General features: G+C 36.3%; 1 protein-coding gene across 11 annotated transcripts in view; it reads right to left on the bottom strand.

The window, feature by feature from the left end:
* Positions 1–17,923, bottom strand: part of ATXN1 (ataxin 1) — a 363,244-nt gene that overhangs the window by 218,130 nt on the left and 127,191 nt on the right. For 10 of the 11 annotated variants that reach the window (XM_039866500.1, XM_039866493.1, XM_039866492.1 and 7 more), the window contains one exon: positions 9,164–9,291. The exons of the other annotated variant lie outside the window; for it this stretch is intronic. The gene's annotated coding sequence lies outside the window, so the exon portion shown is untranslated. The remainder of the gene's footprint in view (positions 1–9,163; positions 9,292–17,923) is intronic. 11 annotated transcript variants of the gene reach the window in all.

Below are 17,923 nucleotides of genomic sequence, written 5' to 3'. Positions count from 1 at the left end.
AACTCTGCTTGGAGAAAAGGGAGTAAACAGAAAATGCTTTCTGTTATAAAAATAGTATTATTTCCCCTTTTACTCCACTGCTCACTCCCTAAAAATAAATGGGCATATAAACTATCTAGAGACAAATACTATCATACAGTCAGCGGGTACGACCTGCCTCTGTATCTTCTAAAATAATTCCTAAAATCAAACCTGAAGGGCACACTTATTAGGAAGATTTAATATAGTAAACATATACTCTTTATGTAGTTACTCTTGGCTTTACTAGGAACTGGAAACAGCTAAGGTAAAAAAAAAAATCTGAGAAGCCACTTGTCTTAATCCAGTTTTCACATCTAATTTCATAGTTTTATTCCTTCACAGAGAATAATGAAGAATGAATAAGAAGCACCATCAATCAAAGACAGACTCTCTAAGTTTCTTAATTCAATTTTCTTTTACTGACCCTACTGAATTTTCTAAACAAAGCTGTTCTTTTTTCCATGTGATAGTTCAGCCCTGCAAATGTCCTCAGGAATAATAAACAAATTTTCTGCCACAAATTAGATTCTACAACATTCTTTATCCACAGCATTTTGAATTCCGAGCAAGCAGACGAACCTAAAATACACTGTCGTATTGCAAGAAACGCAGACAATGGAGAATTTATATTTTTTGACCATTATTGACAGTTAAGCCTGTTAATATTTAACTCCTACTATTGTTCTATAAATGCTGCCGAAATGTTCGGTAAATGCTGCCGAAAGGAATTTTACTTTCACTGTTTCATATCACCCTTTCTAATTAGTGTCAATGTGTCTTTTCCATGTTAGGGTGTATACAACAGACGCACATATGTGTTGTGTCTGTGGATATCGGCACAAATGCATACACAGTCATGAATGCACACACAAAGATGCTCATTGCACAGACTCATCCCCATGCTACTACTCATTTGCGAATATAGCCTGTTTCACTCCTCAGAGTGCTTGTGAATACACACTAACAGCATATAATTCAGTTAATTTCCTTTCGTTAACTTTCGTAGGAGATTAAGATAAAAAGCTAAAAAAAAAAGAAAGCCAACTAGACACTTCATGAAGTCTGTGATTAAGAGACAGACACTAATGAGACAGATGGGCTGCTGTGTAAAAGGAAGTTGAATGCGCCAGCCCACACTTTGTAAAGATTTACTGTGCCTCACCGTTTCCATTTCAAGTCTTCATCAGTTAGCATCTGACTTATTTTACTCTTGTTCTCAGCCCACAGACCCCCGCCTACTTCTGCCCAAATCTCCCGAAATGAGGATTATTAAATGAAAGAAGATGGCATTCTTTTTCTTTAGTCTGTTATTCAAGGTTTACTCAGAGGCAATATTTACTATAAAATCATGTGGTTTATAGCTCAACAGAGAGTAGATAACTCTGTTACAGAGCTCACTGGAAATTTTTAGAAAAATCCCATAAACATAGGAGAATTTCTGGGCCAGAAAACTGAGGTGCAAAAAAAAAAAAAATAATTCATGTATTTTTAAAATTTTACTCAATAGATTTCTTCTCTATATGATTAGTCTTCTAAGTTATTCTCATGGGTGATCACTGTCCCTAATAGCTTCTCCATACTATAAGAACAGTGCATATTTACAGAAATAACATGTAGAGAGCTTTACAGTTCACAAAAGTGTTTAATGCATTACCTTGCTAAATCATCGCAACACCCCTGTTAGATATAATTATCTCTATCTTATAGTTTTTTTTTTTTAAATCCTCAGATTTTAAGTGATCTCTCTAAGGTCAAAAAGCTAATAATTTGCACAGCTAAAACTCAAAACCAAATCTCTTTTTTTTTTTTTTGGTATCATTCTGATACCAAATCTCATTTTTTTTCATTGATACAAATTATATTTAATTTGCCTTGAAAAATTTTTTTGGGGTTCCATTTTATAACAGTGGACTACATGAACTCTGTTCATTACCTAAAGATTTTATGTGCTTGTAAATGAAACTAACTCTTAATCTCTACATTTCTTCTTAAAGCTCTCTCTTTTCTGGTTAAACAAAACGCCTAGGTTCTTTTAGCATCTGCTTCCTTTATTCCCTGGAATCTCCCTTTTGAGAGAGCTTGTATCCTATTATCTGACGATCTGATTATTTCTAATGGTGTTAGCAAATCTACCCTTTCCTTTTATTTTTAAATTATTATCACACACATTGCTCAGTATTTTTGAATTTTATCCACTACTACTTCCATGTCCTTATTTTAATATTTATCACAATAGTTACTCCCATTCTAGAAAACCTTGAGGATTATATATTTTTATTCAACCGCATTTGTCTACCAGGTACATTTCTTGAATCTCCCTTCCTGGTCATTTTTATTTACCAAGATCCTTGAATTAAACAGAAGGGTTGTCTGCCAGTTCACCCTTCCTAAGCCATTTAAAAGGTGCCTTAACATAATGACTTTTGAGCATAGTACATTCTGATGTCATAAATACCGAACCACGATATTATCCTATGCAGGGGGCAAAAGAGGGAGGTGGCTCTAAGAATACAGATCTATTTAAGTGCCAACACAGCCTGATAATTAGACCACTGGGAAAAGAGAGAGAGAGAAAAGTCACAAGATTATAGCTCAATGAGACATCAGACAAGCCTCCCTCCCCCATTTTGAGCCTATGTAGGAGATTCTGACTGTGGTCACTACAGAGCTTCTGGAGCTGAAGTCCACACTGTCTAAACAGTAGAGATAATCAGACTGGGGTATATCATCCTCCTTTCTTGTTGCCCGATTCCACTCTCCCTGCTGTTTTAATTAGATTATTTTGGTATCTGCTATTTCTGTCTTACTCCTTTCCCCAAACTGTCATATAAGTACTGCAGCTTAACTATTACACTGTTGCCAAATTTCACTCCAGAGATGGCTGTATTTCAGCGGCAAGTGAAGTGATGCTTCCCTCTGTGACATCTGAACACTAGCTTAAGGGGTTAAGCATCTGTGCAGAAAAGGGGTGTTTCATTTTGTTTGATCATCATCATTGGAGGAGCAGACCCATCTGAGCATGAAAGAGAAAACAAACCAAAAAACACTCAATGTATATACTCAAATGCATGGGGAGAATATAAACAGTGACTGGGACTTTTCACAGGTTCTTTTCTATAGGCACTTCAAAGCCTTAAAACATCAAGGAGGTAAGATGATGATCATTTTTAGAAGTAAAAGAAGCCTCAGAGAGTAATCCAGTCATGTTATAGATACAAAACTTGGAGGCACAGAGTAAGTTAGTACCTTGTTCAAAGCCCTCTTGATCCCCAAGACCAAGGGTGTTCCACTTGAACTTGGGTTCAGCCAGAGATGTACTCAGAGGATCACATCTCTGCAAGTAGGACCGAACACAGCCCCAGCTTCTAAAGCATGCAATATCAGTACTTGTTTCGTTTGGTTACATTTTTGTTGTTGTTGTTTTAAATACTCAAAAAAATCTCCATCAGAAAAAAAAAAAATGTGAAGTAGAGGGAGAAATAGCAGAGCAGAAGTAGTGACAGCAAATTGTTTATTGCGCATTAACTATGTGCCAGGCCAGGCAATGTTCTAAAAAATTATATGCATATAATCCTCACAGGGACCTGCTGTCCTCACATTAAAGAAAAAAATGAAGGGTAGAGAACAAAAAATATTTCTGAACAGAAAACAGGAGGAACAGAAGAATATAACTGCCAAGTCAGAGAAATTACCTACCCAAATTTTTCTAAAACATTTAGTGAAAACCTAAATAGATATCGATAATATATTTCTCACTTAATCTAAAGAGATATTCCTTCTAGGTCCTTCTTGGCATATAGAGGCATGAGTCTGTTATTTCTTGCTAACTCCAAAAACTACATTAGTCCCAAGAAGTTCTTTATATTATTTCTAGATCTCATAATGATAATTGTTATTTTGACAATCAATGAACAATCAATGATTCACTATTTGAGCACTGGTGAAGTGAAAGGTACTACTGACATGGAGGAGGTCTTGAGTGAGGGGGAATGAGGACTAAATGATCTTCAAGTTTCCTCTCGTCTCTAAATACTAAACATCAAAAGCTATAATATCTTACATTCTAGAATTTAGAAAATATATTTAAATGCTCCATCTCATTTGATAAACATTAAGAGAAAAAACGATGGTAATTTGAAAAGTACCCCAGAATACTGACACTTTGCTATTTCCATCTCTAGTCCTTACTTGCATTTTGAATAGTTCCATTTGCCAGAGCAGCATTAATGTATTACAGGGGAGGGAATCTCTGCGGCATTCTGCTTTAGGGTCTGAACATGGAAAGACAAAATGGCTGAGTTTGGTATCAACCATTTTCTAATGCACTTTACTCCACTGGGTGACAAAATATTCTACCTTATTTCAGGAAAGGTAAAAAGATATATATATATATAAATAAAGATATATAAAAAGATATATATATATATAAAAGATATATATATATGTGTGTGAATGTTTGCACAATGACACTGTAAATCGTATTATTTATCAGACTTACAAAGACTAAAATGCTTTATATGGAAGTTGGGTAAATTATTTCAGAAACTAATATACTCCAAAATAGATATGCAAAGCTATGCCTACATATAAAATAGTATGTACTCTTAAGTCTTTGCCTCTGCATTTTTCATTTTTGCACAAAAAACGTCACTAAGTGTCTCAGAATAATATCTTCCCCTGAACTGGTTATGAATTATAGAGGCTATCTTCAGACTGAAGGAACTGGAGTGGAAAAGGGAAGAACACATTTATGCTGAAAGATAATGCTTGAGGAAGATTTCTATTTTAAATATTTAATTAATATCAATAAGGTTTCCTTCACCATGGAAATGTGCATTGCAAAACCCAGAATGCACAGTGTGTGTGTGGTTGGGTGGGCTGGGCCTGGCGGTGGGATGGACTACTACTGGCTTTGCCCAAGAAACGAAAAGGGAACGAATGACAAAATAGAGGAAAAAAAAGGGTCCCTTGATGATAGTAAATCCAAAGCCAAAACTGTAGCCTTTATCAAACCTATGTTGAAGGCCAAAGGAGATAAAAGAAATCTCTGAGTGGATTTTATTATTTTGGGACCATAAAAGCACCCGGGAATGGATGGAGGAAGGTAAGAAAGAGGCCAAGATGCGACAAGTGGACAGACTATTTTGATCTAGAACTTGAATCTGTCTAAAGTTAACTAAATAATGTTAATGATGCTTGTACAATGAATTATATAATTAATCTCACTCTCTAATATGAATGATGGTGGATAAGGTAAGAAATGGGATACAGGTTGTCAAAATTGGAGTAAGGTAAGTGTGCTCTGGTGAAGCCACCACCCCAATCCTTCCTTTGGGTGGTGGTTGAAAAAAAAAGTACCACCATATACCATAATCAATCCACTCTTCTGACATGTCTATATAGTCATACAGTAAAACATATTCATGTCACAACTTCTTAAAATATGGATTGTCAATAGCATACATTATTTAGATTACCTAAATTGAGAGATCAATAGTGGCATGATTTTTACTGGCCCTGACAGTTGCGCATTCAAGCAGTTTGAGAGCTGTCTTCTCTCCTTACCTTCTTCATTCTCCAATCTGGTCCTGCTGTCAACAGTCACAACCTCACTGCCAGTCCCTGACTATTCTCTGGCTCTTCCTGTCTTAAACCTTCCAACAGATCGTTCTCCATTGGTTTCTCCAGTTTCTCATTTCAGATGCACGTTTGCCTCCTTTTAGAATAGTCCAGTTCAGCTCCCCTGTTCACTCAAACCAGGTTATTTATGATGCTGTCAACTGTACCTCCCGTAGAAATGCGAACTTCATATCTGTCTCGTTCCATTCCATGTCTCCACTGCTTAGAACTATACCAGTACACAGTAGTGCCCGAAAGAGATATTTGCCAAATAAATAAATGAGTGATGGATGACTGAATGAGATTACAATTTAAAGAAAGACACTCTCAATTCAATAGTTGTGCTTTAGCTCTGTACTGGCAAAGTCTTAAGGCACCCAAAAGGCCCCATGGGACTTAATGAATTGAGTTTCAACACTGATTTGGCCTAGTCTCGAAGAGCAGTTTCTTATACGATTACAAAAATGGTTTGGTTATAGAGACCGCCAAAAACAGCTAGACTGCTAGAGCACAGACCTGAGGCCACAGCACACTGAAATATGGTGAAATACTTCCCACTCTTCTACCTCCCTAAAGACATTCATTCTGGTAAGCCCTTGCTAATCAACATGTCTGCATGTCTGCACACCAGCCAGCAATTCACAGCAAGAGAACCGTTTCTTCCTCTCTGTTTGAATCCCTATTGATTCTGCTTAGGAGGAATCTAAGTGCTTTCCAAATACCAAATGTTCCATATGGTAGTGTTATTACTATTCTCACTACTGCAACGTTTGGCCTTTCTACCTACACTCGTGAGGTGCCTCACTGGAGTTTGGCAGAACGTTATGAACTCCTTTCCTGACCTATATTTGCTGACACATTTGTTGTCCTCTCTCCCTTTATGAATCTATTAATTCTGTCGAAATAACATATGTACGTGTATAAATACAAGTTTTATTTTTTTATTCATCCTCATAATCATTTAGAGGAGAATAATTTATGACCCGTTAAAGAGTAATTCTTAAGCTAAACTGTCTTAATTAGGAATTCAGATGTTCCTCTTTTACTGAAAAATACAAAGCTGTTCAAATAAGACAGGAAATGTGGGCCAAAACGAATGCAGCATCTACATACATAAGATTTGCAGAGTGTCCTGCGAAGAGCAGTAGCTGAAGCCAGACAAGTCATCTTGCATTTGTCTCCTTAATTCTAAATAATTCTTTGACCTTTTTTCAACCTTATGATTCAGCTAAGGGTTGAGGGACTTACAGCTCCACAGTTTTCCCTTGTGTATCTATGTAGGATAAAGTAAACGATTCCTGAGAGCTGAGAGTCTCTCATTCTATCTTCTCTTTCATTTACTGAGTGAAAGGAAGCTTATTTAGTAATGGAGGGAAGAGACGTGAATAGTAGGGCAGCTCACATAAGGAGCTGGACAGTTAGAGACTTTCCATGTGTAGCTCAAAGAGGCCAGTAACCTTGCCTTATCCCAGGTCCCTCAGGAGCAAGGCAGTGCAAGGTTGGGACCAGGCTCTGCTCTCACACGAGGACTGCTCCCAGGGTCCCACTGGCCAGGTGACAAGACACTTCCATGGTAAATAGGTCTCTGACTTACAGACTTCAGTCAGGCAGTTTCTCCAGGACTAGAATTACTCCATTAATCCTAATTAATGTGAATGATGGTGGATAAGGTAAGAAATGGGGTATAGTTTGTCAAAGTCGGAGTAAGGTAAACGTGTTCTGAAATACATTAAATGTTTTTTGGATACCAGAGGAAGATGAAAAGAAGGAGGAAGGAGAAAAATTTTACAAAATTGAAATACTATAGCTAGAGTCATACTTCGCTGGTTTTACTTCCATCATGACCATTTTCTCATATCACTAGATATTGTCAAAATAGGATTTATAACAATTTTTCAACATTTCACATATATTTCTGTGCAGCAACATCCTATGAGATGGGTACTATTATTGTCTAAATTTTATAAACTTAGACATCGAGAGGTCAGGTAACTTTCCTGACCTTGTACCTCAAGAAAATAGCAGAGCTGGAATCTGAACCCAGCCGGTCTGGAGTCCAAAGTCTTATCGACTGTGATCTATAGCCTCTGATTAATATGGTGTTACCATAATTATATTTAATCATGCTCCCAATATTGGACAGATTTTATATATATATATATATATATATATATATACACACACACACACACACACACACACACACACACACACACACACACACACATATATATGCATGTGTATGTGTGTGTATCCATACACACACATGTATATATACACACACATATCTATGTGTATATATACATATATGTATATGTGTATACATATATATACAAATATTTTAATTAATGAGCAGTATAACGTCAGATCCATGTTTTAATGAGGGCTATTTATTAAACACCTTTTTATTCTTATTAAAGAAAGAAAAACTATATTTTCCATCGAAAAAGTATTGCTATCCAGTGATCTCATGATTGTCTAATAATACTTGGCTGAAAAAGAGGAAGAACTTAAAATTTCCTAGGACCTTTCCATGCCTTCTTGATTTAGTATTATTTCTCAAATGTCAAAAACCATTATGTTTCAAACATGCTACTATCTATGGCAGGAAGTTTCTTGAAAATAGTATGCTTTACAAATAAATACGCCCCTCCCCCCCAAAAAAAACCCAGCACATGGAGACACTATTTCTCATCATCAATTGGCAAACACTCTTTGTTTTCAAAATTCTCAGCACTGGTAAAATGGTATAAAAGTAGGTACTCTCATGCACTGCCTCCAGAAATACAAACTGGTATGACTTTATTGGAAGGTAATTTGGCAACAAGTAGCAAAAGTCTTAAAACCTGAAAACTCTTAAATTCAGCAATTTACTGCTAAGGAACTATCCTTATGAAAGCCATTAATAATGGCAACTAATATATAGCTATAAGAACATTCTTGGTAGCATATAAGCAAAGAAATTAGAAGCAATTTAAATGCCAAACTAAGAGGCATACATCGATTAAATGTATTTTAGGATATGCATTGAATGGTATCTATATGATCATAAATTATAGAATCATAAATTATAAAAATAATGTTGCAGATAAATATCTATTGCTATGAAAAGATGTTCATTATCTCACTAAGAGGAACAAAAAGGCTATATGATAGTATAAACCGTATTGTTCCCTACCTTCACCTGATGGTAATAGTCTCTCTAGTTCGAATTTGTGAATACCCTTGTCAGAATCATTCCTTTTTTTATTAATCAATGTCTTGTCATCCTCTTAATCAGTGATCTCAACATAAATAGAAGCCATTTTCTTTCCCATAAGAAAAGCAAGTTTCCATTTTTATAACAGAAAGAGAAAGAATAAATAGATGGAGAATATGTGAATCTGTACATGTATGTTTATGTTGTATGCTTGTGTTTGTTTTTGTATGTATGAGATTAGATATGTATACATCTCTACTACTCCTTTGGAGACTTTATAATTAAATATAGTCATTTGGGTTGAAAGATTTTAGAGATATTTACCTGTACCATGTGCTTTCATCACAATGGAGAAACATAAGCAGTGAGCTCCTTCCCAGCAGATCTTTTCACACAAATTTTGCTTGCGTAGAAAGGGTGGCAGTAGAAAATGCAATGTAAAATGCCTAGACCTGTAATTATAAAAACAGTATTCCCACTGAGTTAGGCAGCTTGCTTTGGCCTTCATTCACCTTAGCTGAAGCCACAGAAAAAAGAAACACATTTGTATAACATTATACACACACACACACACACACACACACACACACACACACTAGCATGAGAGGGATCCAGCCAGAGCTGGCTTCCCATCCCATCTTCTGACCTTAGGGACATCATCATCGAAATGTTCCTGTCTCCTCCCCCTCCTTCCCTGCCTAATGATTCCAAAATGTCAGAGAGATAAAAAATAGTTCTTCTTCAGAAAATTTCAGAAACATTACTGAATTTGATGCTCTCTAAGAGTTCTTCTTAGCCACAGAATTAAGCAAATTCAGTTCATGTATTTACCATAACCACCTGACTTTCACTTTCAGAACTGTGCCTCTCTGTTGATGGCTCAAGTAAAGCATGGTGTCATTAATATTCAAGGTCACCACTAACATTTATTGAGCACTTACTATGTGCTTGGCATGGTGCTAATGCTTTACATACATTATCCTAATCCATTGAACCCTGTGAGGCAGCTAGTAACCACTGCTATCTCTGTAATTGATAAGAAGAGTCAGACAGCTAGTAGATGTTAAAGCCAATATTTAAGCCAATACTGTTCAGAGGGCATGCTCATATTTCCATCTCTCCAAAATTTATCTTGCTATCAACACTCCCGTGCTTATTATAAAAAAGTTAACAATCAAACGATATCACCTTATTTTTTTCTCCAGAATTGAAATGTCACCCGTCTTAGCATTAGTCTTTTTGGATTTGACTGTCCTTTGATTTTAATTCCAAAGCTAAATTAAAATCAACACGTTCATATTTCAATCAAGAGTAAATTTATAGTTATTTTAGTAAACTAAAAATGCCAACCAATTCCAAACCCAGATGCCAACACACTAAGGAAAAACCTAAACTCTGAGTCCTATCTAAATGACTACATTTTATTAGGAGACAAATAATAATATCAAGAGCCATATGTGGATCCCTAATTTAAGATATGGAAATAAAGGGAGGAATTTCTATACATTATAACTACAGTGTGAAAAACAATAAACATTGTTACCTATATACAAATTTTACATACTATATGTCTTAGAATCACTGCAATATAAAATGGATGTGAGCAGATCAAGAAACCAACAAAGTTATTTATGGGTCAATATTAATTTCCCTTTGTACATGTGTATATATGTAGATATTTATGAACACTATTCTGATTATGGCTTAGTGCATACATCGCCCTTTTATTAGCATAGTTTTCCACTGAACTTAGACTCTTAACACAACCCCTAGGCCCAGTATGGTCCAGCCATTCTTTTCTAGCCTGCATTCCAGCTTTTCTGTCTTACTTTAAATTCCTTAAAAGCACCTTGCTCTCCTAGGCCTTAGGGCCTTTGCACATGATCTCCTCATTGCCAACACTTATCCCCAAATCACTCACCTTCTTCATCAAATGACCTTGTATCATTATCTCCTTCAGCTCTCAGTTCAGTCCTGTCCTCAGGGAAGCCTTTCTGGACCTCCTTGGCCTGGTCGCTGCTTCCTACTACATGTTTTTATAGATTCACTTCTCCCTTGTTATACTGGGCATTTTTGTAATTTTACACTTTTTCGTTAGATTCATTGATTAACGCTTGTTTCCCCCACCACTTACTAAGCTCTAGGAAGGCAGAACCCTGCACACTCTTGTCTATCTTTTCATTCTCAATATTCAACACAATGCTTGGCACATTATGGTCACACAATAAAACTATACTGAATGAATAAATGAGGGAGAAAGGGAAGGAGGGAAGAAGAACAACCCCTATCATAACTTAGTGTTTATTGAATTAATACACTGATGGCTTTTCAACACAGAGTATAAGGTCTGCACTCCTTTGAACAGCAAGCAAGGCTCCTTGTGACCTGACTGCAGTCAGGTGTGTCACTCCTCCAGCTGCACATGATGCTCAGCATCTCTAAATCCCTGTAGCTCCCTAATCCACCCCGCCTTGCTCTTGCTCATCTCCACACCCTGCTCTATTTTGTTCCCTCTGCACATCATCTCTTCAAACTCAAACTCATTCTTTAAGTCTCAGCATTAGAGCTGCTTTTCTGTTAAGACCTCTCTAATACCTTCTAGGAAGCTGAGGCCCTTTTTTCCATTTTTCTATAACATCCTGTACCTATCCCCATTAAAGCGATTATCATATTTGCTTATACTTTTGTCTTAAGCAAGTCCATCTCTCCCAATACATCATTAAGTCCCTTAAAGTAGCAGTCCCCAACATTTCTGGCACCAGGTACCAGTGCTCCTATGAGAATCTAATGCCTGATGATCTGAGGTGGAGCTGAGGCAGTGATGCTAGCGCTGGGAAGTGGCTGCAAATACAAATGAAGCTTCGTTGGCTCATCTACCACTTGCCTCCTGCTGTGCGGCCCTGTTCCTAACAGGCCATGGACTGGTAACAGGACCCTTGTTATCTATCATACACACATATATATTTCAAATGTGCAAAGCTTTTAGAGTCAAATAAAATATATTATTATTTTGTATTAGCATATTTTAATTATTATTAAATGTTGTGAGGTATAATGGTTATAAATTCATCCGTAAAATGGGCGTAAACCTAACTGACAGAACAGTTGGGAAAATTAAATAATGTATAAGTAAAATGTTTAGCACAGAGTTCAGCATACTGGAAGCACCTATAAAAATTATGTAATCAATATCATTATCAACATTACCATTAGGGTAATCATGTTGAATTTATAATTCATGCTTCAACTTTAACAGTTTTATTTGACATTTTTTCCTGATCAAACATTAATTAGCATTAGCATCTCCATAAAGCCATAAAAATGGTTAGAGAGGCACTCAGCAAACCAGGAATAAAGGAGAGTCTTATTCACTACAGCTAAAGGGCAAATTATTGTTTCAGTAATCTGCCATTTATGTGTAGAGGTACAAAAACATCAACAGAAAAGATATATTTCTGTTCAAAAATTATCTATAAAATCTAAATGACAGAAACAACAAATATCATCATTCAAATGCCATAAACCTTTAACTGAAATAATTATAAATGCTTATTGTAAATTATTTCTTTTGCTAGAAAAAAACAAGACAGAGATACATATTCATTTCTTTTAATTACTGGACAAAATAATGTGAATTTATAAATAAATATTAAGTATTTGTCTAAAGAATATGCCATAAAATGTTTAAAGGAATAGCAAACACATTTCACATGTCATCTATTAGATGTTAGTCTGATTTAGACACTGGCCTGATTTAGAATTGCTAAAATTTAATGAAACAGACTTATGCACAGAGGGAAAAAGAAGTAAGACAATTTTCAAGACAGTCTTTTGGGAAAAAGTAATGTTAAGAATGAATTGCTTACAAGTGCTACAGTTGAGCAGAATGAACTGGTAGTAATTTATTCTACAAAGCAAACTTGTAATTCGGTCCTATATTGCCCTTTTTTACATATTGGCTGGATTTAAAAAATGACTACTAAAGTAGTTCATATACTCCATGCTATTGAAATATAAGGTACTATCATCACTGCATTTTAAGATTTCTATTCTCAATTCATCTTTACCTCTCTGATTAAGTGATAAAACCCAAAGCGAGTCAGATTTCTAATTAGAGCTTAACCATTTTCTGAGAAGTATTATAGAGGGGAAATATTACAAAAATGCAGAATTCTTAACTTCTAATTGTTTTACTACTAAAATATTACACTACTTTTAAACTGAATTATAATTCTATTCATTGGCCACAAACCACGGACCAGTTTAACATAATGCAAATATACTGTTTTTGCAATGTAATTAAGATGGAAAGATAAAAGAGAAAAATTTAGCAAAAAAAGTTCTTAATTTACTTAGATAATTTTAATCTGAATTTACTATGAATCTCATCATCATGATGCTTATGTTTATATCATAAAATCTGGTGAAATCTTACAAATATAAGGCTAAATTCCTCTTTCTTTATGTTGATCCCTCAATCTGAAATGTCCTTTTTATTCATTCAAATGTTACATTTCCTTTATGATTCAGCTCAGATGTCACTGCCTCTGTGACATGTTCTCATGTATATTGTATTGGTCCTGCTATGTAATGATCTGTTTCCCTCTCCAGACTGTGAGATTTTTAGAGTCACTGACCAGGTTTCTGCATTTTTCATAACAACCTATGCAGTTCTTGCACATAAAATATTCTCAGAAAATACTGGTTCGATGTGTCAATGAATACATACAGTTTGATACTCGGTAAAATTGCCACTCTTAAGACTAAGGTGAAAATGCCATTAATTGTAATCTAAAGTTAAAGGTTAAAGTAAAAAACAAATATTTCCATTTTTAGTGAAATGAAACTCTTAGCATTTTCACTTCCAGATGCATCAGCATTACATAAAAGATGTTGAAACTATTTTAGAAAATAGACACGCTGCATATTTTCCTGTCTGAGAATTAGTCTGAAAAGTAGCAAGCTACACAAGGGCCTCTGGGTGTTCTCATGACAAACATTCAGTTAGATATTGATTCCACACATTCATTTAATGGAACTCTAGACCAAGACTGAATCTCCACAACACCAGCATGTCACGCATTATTCTATTCATCTGCTTAAGAATAAGCTGATAATTCCCAGGAGAGGTCTGCCTTCCCCTGCCAGTGCTGGCCAGCAGTTTGGTGATGATGAATCTTAGTGGCAGAGAACTTCAGTACTCAAAGAAATACACCAGTGTTGGCTTACGTTTTCCACTTTTATTATAATTGTTATTCCCACATGGACCAATTTCTCACATATCCGCTTTTCATTTTTCAAAACCAGACCTTTGAGTCCCTGACAACTTGCCTGGCTGTGTAACATATTACATCATCATACACATGCCAAATCCTACCTCATTCAAAAGGCCATATTTTGCTCAGAAAAGAACAGTGGGCAGTAAAAGAGCAAGTTTCTCATAATAACGTATCCAAGCTGATCGTCCACATTTGGAACTATTAGTCACTGCTGAGACAATAAATATTAATTTTCCAAGAGGTCACCAAGCCTTACCTCCCCAGTTCTCTTTCCTCCATGCCTCATGCTTTTCTAGGCATTCATTAGTAAGAGGAAAACAGAGGGTTTCTGTGTCTTCTATCTCACTCCACTTAAAAGTTATTGTCAGCCTCACCCTATTTCCTCAGCCACCCAAACCATCCCAGGGATTTCCGTGTCAGACCATACCTTCTAAAAATGTCAAGACATTGGGGACTATGAAAAGGGCTATGATATGAAATAGGCAGAATGTAGGAGCAACAAGGGAAAATTCTTTTATGTTATCACCTTAAAAATACCTGTATTTTTAAATGTAATGAACAACCTGGTGACTATAGTTAACATTGTTGAATGATAAAAATGAAAGTTGATAAGAGTGTAAATCTTGAGTGCTCATTACAGGAAAAAGATATTTTTTCTTTCTTTTTTCGTTTTTGTACCTACATGAAATGATGAATATTAGCTAAACTTATTGTGATAATCATTTCATGATATTTGTAAGTCAAATCATGATGCTGTACACCCTAAACTTATACAGTGCTAAATAACACTTTTATTTCAATAAAGCTGGAATTTTTTTAATCCAAAAAAAAAGTGTATTCTTATTATGTAAAATTTGAAATACAAAAGAATGCATGCAACATATATATAATCTATGAAGCATAACAATAAAATAAACACCCATAAACCCGCCATCCTATTTAAGATATTACCTATGTGCTACTTTCCTACACTCTTCTCCTGCTCTTCTTCAGAGGTAACCACAACCCTAAATTTTGTATGTATTACTCCCTAAAATATATAATTTAGTTTTGCTTGATTCCGATCTTTATAAATAAGTCTATCATATTCTATGAAGTCTTCTGTGGCTAGTTTTTTTCACACATGTTGTTTCTAAGATTTAGCTATGTTGTTGTAAATAGCTGTAGTTCGTTCATTTTCACTGGTGTATAATATTCCAATGTGTGAATTTTTCAGTATTGTTCAACTGATACATTTCAATTTTTTTAGCTTCTACTTGTTATTTTTTTCTATTAGAAACAATGCTGTTCCCATTAGAAATAATCCAGATATGCAAAGTTTCTCTTAGGAATAGACTGGCTGGTCACAGGGTATATGAATATTCGCTCTTACATAATCCTGCCAAATTGTTTTCCAAAATAGCTATGCCAATCTTCACCCCCATCAACAGTGTACCCAATCATTTTTTACAGCATTGTTTTAAAATCAAGGAGATCTATTTGACCTAAAGGTGGAGTTTTATCGTATAGGCTAAAATAATAAATAGCCATAAAGAAATACACATTCTATACCTCTCTCTCATAGTGGTGAGTTTGTACTTTCTTCATTATTAAACATAACAAATGAGAGCTACTTCCTAAGATATGTTTATTTTCCCACCTTCAAATGTGGCATTAACTAACAACTTAGATTGAACTGAGGATAAATAAGTTGAAGGCTCTACATGCCTTTATTTCCCAATCATTCAATTCTTAAGCAAGGTGGCTACCAAAGATGTCAAAGAATGCTCTAGAATACGTTAGGTCCCAAGAACCAAAACTGTCCACTTGGAACAGGAAGTTCTGTACAAATTTAAAATATTCAAAACTATAGTAAATGAAAAGAATTCTTTATGTCTTTCAATATTAGAGAAAAATAGAGGAATAGATAACTAAAAGAGATGAAGAAAAGCCTTATAGTTTTTATTTTAGAATAACAAAATTAAAAAAAAAAAACTTTTTAATGAGGTTTTTACAGGCTTAGGCTTAGAGGAAAAGGCTTCTTCCCTTTCCAAAATCAAAGGTTAGAGTTTGAGGTTATTGCACTTTTGGTCCTGGCTCAAAGTTTGAGCTCTAAATCAGACAGTTCTACATCTTTCCCCCCACATGTACCTAAGGGTCTGAATGAAGAGTTAGCAAATAAAGAACCTGAGGAGAGACAAATACAATAAACTGAATTTCCTATTGCTAGCATGACAATGAGCCGCAGGAGGACACCATAGCAGACACTGAAATCAATAGGGACAGTAACTAGCCCACCTTCTCTAACTGAACAGAGACTAGCGCAACCGTTTGTGAAACACAGTTTGGACCAATATTGTCAACAGTTTCGACTTTCTTTCACACTGCCATTTGTTAGCAGTAGTAACCACTATCTGAATCTTCTCACATTCTTTCTCCACTCTGGTCTCTTTGTTACCCTAACAACGAGGCAATGTCTGAAAGGCAGGCAGTGAGGGGAGAAAGAAGAATTGGAAGTCTTCATCCTAACAATGGATGTCTCTGGAAAACCAGATGTGATAAAAAGTAAAACGAACAAGTATATGCTATTAGTGCCTGTTAAGTACCTATCCAAGATTTTTTTTGGTGTCTATCAGTGAGGTCTTATGCTTCTTCTTAGATTCTCACACTGTTTTAATTAAGTAGGACTAAAGGGCCTTATTTAAATCACACTGGTGGTACCTTCTCTTTTTAGTTCAGTAAGCTGGAACCTAGGCAGGCAGTGTTAAGAGAGTGAATCTTTCCTTCTGGGTCAAGAAAGCTCTCCAAATCCTGTTTATTTTCTAAATGAGATAAATAAAGCAACCTTATTTTGATATTTAGTATCTGGTGCCAGATGCCCACAAACAGAATGAGGAAAAATGAGTGTGCTCATAACCTCAGGTGAAGCTCCAGATTGTGAGAAAGTTTTCAAGATCAGTAAAATTATTAAAATCGTATTTTAAAGGATCCCTTTGTGACACCAATATGTAAAGATCCAATTAAAATATAGTAATTTCCCACAACTACACAAAGCTTTTCTTTAAAATGACTTTGTAGTCCTAGATGTGTCTGGCTTTTTATTCAGCGACTAGATTATCTTTTCAGAATATTGTACTTCATTGTGAGTGCTTCATAAGGGACTAATTAGTCCTCCCCCATCCCTTCAAACTCCTATGGGAAATGAGGTCAGAACCCACTTCCATGCCCAAAACACCCGGTGGAGGTTGCATAAAACACTACAGCGACACAAAGGCAAGTCTTTTCCCGAGGCAAAACGGGGATGAGGACAAATCTTCAGCTAGGGTATCCTCTCCACTATCAGGAACAGAGTACAAAAAAGCTAAGCATTTATTATAAGATCTTGCAAAGGAGCTGTTCCAACAAGCTGGACCACCCACCCACGCGTTCGCCTAGGCTCCTCCTCTCCTGTTCTTACTGCCGTGCGGCCCGCCTTTCCGCTCCCTGATTGGCTGTCCCGCAGGCTATGGCCACACCTCCAGGGCGCGGGGCGGAGGAGAGACCGACCGCACGCCGCTGCACCCACCCGCATCCTCCTCCTGCCGCACCTGCATCCCAGCACCCACAGGGGAGCGCCACCGCTCTGGGACGCGAGCCCGCAGCGGCTCCGTGGCAGCCTGCCAGTGGCTGAGCTCCTACTCCTTTCTACAAGAGGCATGGTGAGCAAATTAGAGGTTATAAACACCTCCGGTGGAAGGAGGAAAATTCCTTTGGGCTTTGTAAGGGAACTTCGTCAGCGGCGACTGTCTCCAAGGTATAAGACGGATGTTCTCACCCACGCCCCTCA

Source organism: Pteropus medius, unplaced genomic scaffold, assembly GCF_902729225.1.
Source record: "Pteropus medius unplaced genomic scaffold, Ma_sr-lr_union100, whole genome shotgun sequence".
Classification (NCBI taxonomy): Eukaryota; Metazoa; Chordata; class Mammalia; order Chiroptera; family Pteropodidae; genus Pteropus; species Pteropus medius.
This window is presented reverse-complemented; position numbering and strand designations above follow the sequence as displayed.